At 48.2% G+C, this 5,000-nt stretch overlaps 26 non-coding genes across 26 annotated transcripts; all 26 read right to left on the bottom strand.

The window, feature by feature from the left end:
• Nucleotides 1-3: 3 nt before the first annotated feature.
• On the bottom strand, nt 4-122 carry LOC148992962 (5S ribosomal RNA). Its single transcript, XR_016158637.1, has one exon. It is a non-coding gene; the product is annotated as a 5S ribosomal RNA (ribosomal RNA).
• A 163-nt stretch (nt 123-285) lies between these two features.
• LOC148992961 (5S ribosomal RNA) lies at nt 286-404 on the bottom strand. The gene has a single exon (XR_016158636.1). It is a non-coding gene; the product is annotated as a 5S ribosomal RNA (ribosomal RNA).
• A 63-nt stretch (nt 405-467) lies between these two features.
• Nucleotides 468-586, bottom strand: LOC148992960 (5S ribosomal RNA). The gene has a single exon (XR_016163651.1). It is a non-coding gene; the product is annotated as a 5S ribosomal RNA (ribosomal RNA).
• Nucleotides 587-649: 63 nt separating this feature from the next.
• LOC148992959 (5S ribosomal RNA) lies at nt 650-768 on the bottom strand. The gene has a single exon (XR_016164015.1). It is a non-coding gene; the product is annotated as a 5S ribosomal RNA (ribosomal RNA).
• Nucleotides 769-831: 63 nt separating this feature from the next.
• LOC148992958 (5S ribosomal RNA) lies at nt 832-950 on the bottom strand. Its single transcript, XR_016158635.1, has one exon. It is a non-coding gene; the product is annotated as a 5S ribosomal RNA (ribosomal RNA).
• A 63-nt stretch (nt 951-1,013) lies between these two features.
• LOC148992957 (5S ribosomal RNA) lies at nt 1,014-1,132 on the bottom strand. Its single transcript, XR_016158634.1, has one exon. It is a non-coding gene; the product is annotated as a 5S ribosomal RNA (ribosomal RNA).
• A 168-nt stretch (nt 1,133-1,300) lies between these two features.
• On the bottom strand, nt 1,301-1,419 carry LOC148992956 (5S ribosomal RNA). The gene has a single exon (XR_016158633.1). It is a non-coding gene; the product is annotated as a 5S ribosomal RNA (ribosomal RNA).
• Nucleotides 1,420-1,482: 63 nt separating this feature from the next.
• Nucleotides 1,483-1,601, bottom strand: LOC148992955 (5S ribosomal RNA). Its single transcript, XR_016158632.1, has one exon. It is a non-coding gene; the product is annotated as a 5S ribosomal RNA (ribosomal RNA).
• Nucleotides 1,602-1,664: 63 nt separating this feature from the next.
• LOC148992954 (5S ribosomal RNA) lies at nt 1,665-1,783 on the bottom strand. Its single transcript, XR_016158630.1, has one exon. It is a non-coding gene; the product is annotated as a 5S ribosomal RNA (ribosomal RNA).
• Nucleotides 1,784-1,846: 63 nt separating this feature from the next.
• On the bottom strand, nt 1,847-1,965 carry LOC148992953 (5S ribosomal RNA). Its single transcript, XR_016158629.1, has one exon. It is a non-coding gene; the product is annotated as a 5S ribosomal RNA (ribosomal RNA).
• A 63-nt stretch (nt 1,966-2,028) lies between these two features.
• Nucleotides 2,029-2,147, bottom strand: LOC148992952 (5S ribosomal RNA). The gene has a single exon (XR_016158628.1). It is a non-coding gene; the product is annotated as a 5S ribosomal RNA (ribosomal RNA).
• A 63-nt stretch (nt 2,148-2,210) lies between these two features.
• On the bottom strand, nt 2,211-2,329 carry LOC148992951 (5S ribosomal RNA). Its single transcript, XR_016158627.1, has one exon. It is a non-coding gene; the product is annotated as a 5S ribosomal RNA (ribosomal RNA).
• A 63-nt stretch (nt 2,330-2,392) lies between these two features.
• LOC148992950 (5S ribosomal RNA) lies at nt 2,393-2,511 on the bottom strand. Its single transcript, XR_016160400.1, has one exon. It is a non-coding gene; the product is annotated as a 5S ribosomal RNA (ribosomal RNA).
• A 63-nt stretch (nt 2,512-2,574) lies between these two features.
• Nucleotides 2,575-2,693, bottom strand: LOC148992949 (5S ribosomal RNA). The gene has a single exon (XR_016158626.1). It is a non-coding gene; the product is annotated as a 5S ribosomal RNA (ribosomal RNA).
• A 63-nt stretch (nt 2,694-2,756) lies between these two features.
• Nucleotides 2,757-2,875, bottom strand: LOC148992948 (5S ribosomal RNA). Its single transcript, XR_016158625.1, has one exon. It is a non-coding gene; the product is annotated as a 5S ribosomal RNA (ribosomal RNA).
• Nucleotides 2,876-2,938: 63 nt separating this feature from the next.
• Nucleotides 2,939-3,057, bottom strand: LOC148992947 (5S ribosomal RNA). The gene has a single exon (XR_016158624.1). It is a non-coding gene; the product is annotated as a 5S ribosomal RNA (ribosomal RNA).
• A 63-nt stretch (nt 3,058-3,120) lies between these two features.
• On the bottom strand, nt 3,121-3,239 carry LOC148992946 (5S ribosomal RNA). The gene has a single exon (XR_016158623.1). It is a non-coding gene; the product is annotated as a 5S ribosomal RNA (ribosomal RNA).
• A 63-nt stretch (nt 3,240-3,302) lies between these two features.
• On the bottom strand, nt 3,303-3,421 carry LOC148992945 (5S ribosomal RNA). The gene has a single exon (XR_016158622.1). It is a non-coding gene; the product is annotated as a 5S ribosomal RNA (ribosomal RNA).
• A 63-nt stretch (nt 3,422-3,484) lies between these two features.
• Nucleotides 3,485-3,603, bottom strand: LOC148992944 (5S ribosomal RNA). Its single transcript, XR_016158621.1, has one exon. It is a non-coding gene; the product is annotated as a 5S ribosomal RNA (ribosomal RNA).
• A 63-nt stretch (nt 3,604-3,666) lies between these two features.
• Nucleotides 3,667-3,785, bottom strand: LOC148992943 (5S ribosomal RNA). The gene has a single exon (XR_016158619.1). It is a non-coding gene; the product is annotated as a 5S ribosomal RNA (ribosomal RNA).
• A 63-nt stretch (nt 3,786-3,848) lies between these two features.
• On the bottom strand, nt 3,849-3,967 carry LOC148992942 (5S ribosomal RNA). Its single transcript, XR_016158618.1, has one exon. It is a non-coding gene; the product is annotated as a 5S ribosomal RNA (ribosomal RNA).
• A 63-nt stretch (nt 3,968-4,030) lies between these two features.
• On the bottom strand, nt 4,031-4,149 carry LOC148992941 (5S ribosomal RNA). The gene has a single exon (XR_016158617.1). It is a non-coding gene; the product is annotated as a 5S ribosomal RNA (ribosomal RNA).
• A 63-nt stretch (nt 4,150-4,212) lies between these two features.
• On the bottom strand, nt 4,213-4,331 carry LOC148992940 (5S ribosomal RNA). The gene has a single exon (XR_016158616.1). It is a non-coding gene; the product is annotated as a 5S ribosomal RNA (ribosomal RNA).
• Nucleotides 4,332-4,394: 63 nt separating this feature from the next.
• LOC148992939 (5S ribosomal RNA) lies at nt 4,395-4,513 on the bottom strand. The gene has a single exon (XR_016158615.1). It is a non-coding gene; the product is annotated as a 5S ribosomal RNA (ribosomal RNA).
• A 63-nt stretch (nt 4,514-4,576) lies between these two features.
• LOC148992938 (5S ribosomal RNA) lies at nt 4,577-4,695 on the bottom strand. The gene has a single exon (XR_016158614.1). It is a non-coding gene; the product is annotated as a 5S ribosomal RNA (ribosomal RNA).
• A 63-nt stretch (nt 4,696-4,758) lies between these two features.
• Nucleotides 4,759-4,877, bottom strand: LOC148992937 (5S ribosomal RNA). Its single transcript, XR_016158613.1, has one exon. It is a non-coding gene; the product is annotated as a 5S ribosomal RNA (ribosomal RNA).
• Between the last annotated feature and the right edge of the window lie 123 nt (nt 4,878-5,000).

Raw genomic sequence — 5,000 nt, 5'->3', positions numbered from 1 at the left:
TAAAGCTTACAGCACCTGGTATTCCCAGGCGGTCTCCCATCCAAGTACTAACCAGGCCCGACCCTGCTTAGCTTCCGAGATCAGACGAGTTCGGGCGTTCTCAAGGTGGTATGGCCGTAAGCGAAATCTGCAGCCAAAATTGGGCTATTTGAAGAAGAAAAAAAAGAGACTCTTTCAGGCTTTCTGAAGAAACTGAGAGACTATTTCAGGAATTTTGAGGGGAAAAAAGACAATTTAGGATTTTTGAAACATTTCATTGACTCTTTTTTTTTTTTTAAACAATAAAGCTTACAGCACCTGGTATTCCCAGGCGGTCTCCCATCCAAGTACTAACCAGGCCCGACCCTGCTTAGCTTCCGAGATCAGACGAGTTCGGGCGTTCTCAAGGTGGTATGGCCGTAAGCGAAATCTGCTGCCAAAATTGGGCTATTTGAATGGTTAGAACATTAGGGTAGTAAACTACCTAAAGCTTACAGCACCTGGTATTCCCAGGCGGTCTCCCATCCAAGTACTAACCATGCCCGACCCTGCTTAGCTTCCGAGGTCAGACGAGTTCGGGCGTTCTCAAGGTGGTATGGCCGTAAGCGAAATCTGCTGCCAAAATTGGGCTATTTGAATGGTTAGAACATTAGGGTAGTAAACTACATAAAGCTTACAGCACCTGGTATTCCCAGGCGGTCTCCCATCCAAGTACTAACCAGGCCCAACCCTGCTTAGCTTCCTAGATCAGACGAGTTCGGGCGTTCTCAAGGTGGTATGGCAGTAAGCGAAATCTGCTGCCAAAATTGGGCTATTTGAATGGTTAGAACATTAGGGTAGTAAACTACATAAAGCTTACAGCACCTGGTATTCCCAGGCGGTCTCCCATCCAAGTACTAACCAGGCCCGACCCTGCTTAGCTTCCGAGATCAGACGAGTTCGGGCGTTCTCAAGGTGGTATGGCCGTAAGCGAAATCTGCTGCCAAAATTGGGCTATTTGAATGGTTAGAACATTAGGGTAGTAAACTACATAAAGCTTACAGCACCTGGTATTCCCAGGCGGTCTCCCATCCAAGTACTAACCAGGCCCGACCCTGCTTAGCTTCCGAGATCAGACGAGTTCGGGCGTTCTCAAGGTGGTATGGCCGTAAGCGAAATCTGCTGCCAAAATTGGGCTATTTGAAGAAGAAAAAAAAGAGACTCTTTCAGGCTTTCTGAAGAAACTGAGAGACTATTTCAGGAATTTTGAGGGGAAAAAAGACAATTTAGGATTTTTGAAACATTTCATTGACTCTTTTTTTTTTTTTTTTTTAAACAATAAAGCTTACAGCACCTGGTATTCCCAGGCGGTCTCCCATCCAAGTACTAACCAGGCCCGACCCTGCTTAGCTTCCGAGATCAGACGAGTTCGGGCGTTCTCAAGGTGGTATGGCCGTAAGCGAAATCTGCTGCCAAAATTGGGCTATTTGAATGGTTAGAACATTAGGGTTGTAAACTACATAAAGCTTACAGCACCTGGTATTCCCAGGCGGTCTCCCATCCAAGTACTAACCAGGCCCGACCCTGCTTAGCTTCCGAGATCAGACGAGTTCGGGCGTTCTCAAGGTGGTATGGCCGTAAGCGAAATCTGCTGCCAAAATTGGGCTATTTGAATGGTTAGAACATTAGGGTAGTAAACTACAAAAAGCTTACAGCACCTGGTATTCCCAGGCGGTCTCCCATCCAAGTACTAACCAGGCCCGACCCTGCTTAGCTTCCGAGATCAGACGAGTTCGGGCGTTCTCAAGGTGGTATGGCCGTAAGCGAAATCTGCTGCCAAAATTGGGCTATTTGAATGGTTAGAACATTAGGGTAGTAAACTACATAAAGCTTACAGCACCTGGTATTCCCAGGCGGTCTCCCATCCAAGTACTAACCAGGCCCGACCCTGCTTAGCTTCCGAGATCAGACGAGTTCGGGCGTTCTCAAGGTGGTATGGCCGTAAGCGAAATCTGCTGCCAAAATTGGGCTATTTGAATGGTTAGAACATTAGGGTAGTAAACTACATAAAGCTTACAGCACCTGGTATTCCCAGGCGGTCTCCCATCCAAGTACTAACCAGGCCCGACCCTGCTTAGCTTCCGAGATCAGACGAGTTCGGGCGTTCTCAAGGTGGTATGGCCGTAAGCGAAATCTGCTGCCAAAATTGGGCTATTTGAATGGTTAGAACATTAGGGTAGTAAACTACATAAAGCTTACAGCACCTGGTATTCCCAGGCGGTCTCCCATCCAAGTACTAACCAGGCCCGACCCTGCTTAGCTTCCGAGATCAGACGAGTTCGGGCGTTCTCAAGGTGGTATGGCCGTAAGCGAAATCTGCTGCCAAAATTGGGCTATTTGAATGGTTAGAACATTAGGGTAGTAAACTACATAAAGCTTACAGCACCTGGTATTCCCAGGCGGTCTCCCAACCAAGTACTAACCAGGCCCGACCCTGCTTAGCTTCCGAGATCAGACGAGTTCGGGCGTTCTCAAGGTGGTATGGCCGTAAGCGAAATCTGCTGCCAAAATTGGGCTATTTGAATGGTTAGAACATTAGGGTAGTAAACTACATAAAGCTTACAGCACCTGGTATTCCCAGGCGGTCTCCCATCCAAGTACTAACCAGGCCCGACCCTGCTTAGCTTCCGAGATCAGACGAGTTCGGGCGTTCTCAAGGTGGTATGGCCGTAAGCGAAATCTGCTGCCAAAATTGGGCTATTTGAATGGTTAGAACATTAGGGTAGTAAACTACATAAAGCTTACAGCACCTGGTATTCCCAGGCGGTCTCCCATCCAAGTACTAACCAGGCCCGACCCTGCTTAGCTTCCGAGATCAGACGAGTTCGGGCGTTCTCAAGGTGGTATGGCCGTAAGCGAAATCTGCTGCCAAAATTGGGCTATTTGAATGGTTAGAACATTAGGGTAGTAAACTACATAAAGCTTACAGCACCTGGTATTCCCAGGCGGTCTCCCATCCAAGTACTAACCAGGCCCGACCCTGCTTAGCTTCCGAGATCAGACGAGTTCGGGCGTTCTCAAGGTGGTATGGCCGTAAGCGAAATCTGCTGCCAAAATTGGGCTATTTGAATGGTTAGAACATTAGGGTAGTAAACTACATAAAGCTTACAGCACCTGGTATTCCCAGGCGGTCTCCCATCCAAGTACTAACCAGGCCCGACCCTGCTTAGCTTCCGAGATCAGACGAGTTCGGGCGTTCTCAAGGTGGTATGGCCGTAAGCGAAATCTGCTGCCAAAATTGGGCTATTTGAATGGTTAGAACATTAGGGTAGTAAACTACATAAAGCTTACAGCACCTGGTATTCCCAGGCGGTCTCCCATCCAAGTACTAACCAGGCCCGACCCTGCTTAGCTTCCGAGATCAGACGAGTTCGGGCGTTCTCAAGGTGGTATGGCCGTAAGCGAAATCTGCTGCCAAAATTGGGCTATTTGAATGGTTAGAACATTAGGGTAGTAAACTACATAAAGCTTACAGCACCTGGTATTCCCAGGCGGTCTCCCATCCAAGTACTAACCAGGCCCGACCCTGCTTAGCTTCCGAGATCAGACGAGTTCGGGCGTTCTCAAGGTGGTATGGCCGTAAGCGAAATCTGCTGCCAAAATTGGGCTATTTGAATGGTTAGAACATTAGGGTAGTAAACTACATAAAGCTTACAGCACCTGGTATTCCCAGGCGGTCTCCCATCCAAGTACTAACCAGGCCCGACCCTGCTTAGCTTCCGAGATCAGACGAGTTCGGGCGTTCTCAAGGTGGTATGGCCGTAAGCGAAATCTGCTGCCAAAATTGGGCTATTTGAATGGTTAGAACATTAGGGTAGTAAACTACATAAAGCTTACAGCACCTGGTATTCCCAGGCGGTCTCCCATCCAAGTACTAACCAGGCCCGACCCTGCTTAGCTTCCGAGATCAGACGAGTTCGGGCGTTCTCAAGGTGGTATGGCCGTAAGCGAAATCTGCTGCCAAAATTGGGCTATTTGAATGGTTAGAACATTAGGGTAGTAAACTACATAAAGCTTACAGCACCTGGTATTCCCAGGCGGTCTCCCATCCAAGTACTAACCAGGCCCGACCCTGCTTAGCTTCCGAGATCAGACGAGTTCGGGCGTTCTCAAGGTGGTATGGCCGTAAGCGAAATCTGCTGCCAAAATTGGGCTATTTGAATGGTTAGAACATTAGGGTAGTAAACTACATAAAGCTTACAGCACCTGGTATTCCCAGGCGGTCTCCCATCCAAGTACTAACCAGGCCCGACCCTGCTTAGCTTCCGAGATCAGACGAGTTCGGGCGTTCTCAAGGTGGTATGGCCGTAAGCGAAATCTGCTGCCAAAATTGGGCTATTTGAATGGTTAGAACATTAGGGTAGTAAACTACATAAAGCTTACAGCACCTGGTATTCCCAGGCGGTCTCCCATCCAAGTACTAACCAGGCCCGACCCTGCTTAGCTTCCGAGATCAGACGAGTTCGGGCGTTCTCAAGGTGGTATGGCCGTAAGCGAAATCTGCTGCCAAAATTGGGCTATTTGAATGGTTAGAACATTAGGGTAGTAAACTACATAAAGCTTACAGCACCTGGTATTCCCAGGCGGTCTCCCATCCAAGTACTAACCAGGCCCGACCCTGCTTAGCTTCCGAGATCAGACGAGTTCGGGCGTTCTCAAGGTGGTATGGCCGTAAGCGAAATCTGCTGCCAAAATTGGGCTATTTGAATGGTTAGAACATTAGGGTAGTAAACTACATAAAGCTTACAGCACCTGGTATTCCCAGGCGGTCTCCCATCCAAGTACTAACCAGGCCCGACCCTGCTTAGCTTCCGAGATCAGACGAGTTCGGGCGTTCTCAAGGTGGTATGGCCGTAAGCGAAATCTGCTGCCAAAATTGGGCTATTTGAAGAAGAAAAAAAAGAGACTCTTTCAGGCTTTCTGAAGAAACTAAGAGACTTTTTCAGGAATTTTGAGGGGAAAAAAGACAATTTAGGATTTTT

This window comes from Pimephales promelas, chromosome 3 (assembly GCF_988280905.1).
Source record: "Pimephales promelas chromosome 3, fPimPro1.hap1.1, whole genome shotgun sequence".
Classification (NCBI taxonomy): Eukaryota; Metazoa; Chordata; class Actinopteri; order Cypriniformes; family Leuciscidae; genus Pimephales; species Pimephales promelas.
The sequence above is the reverse complement of the archived record's forward strand: the minus strand, read 5'-3'. Positions and strand labels throughout refer to the sequence as shown.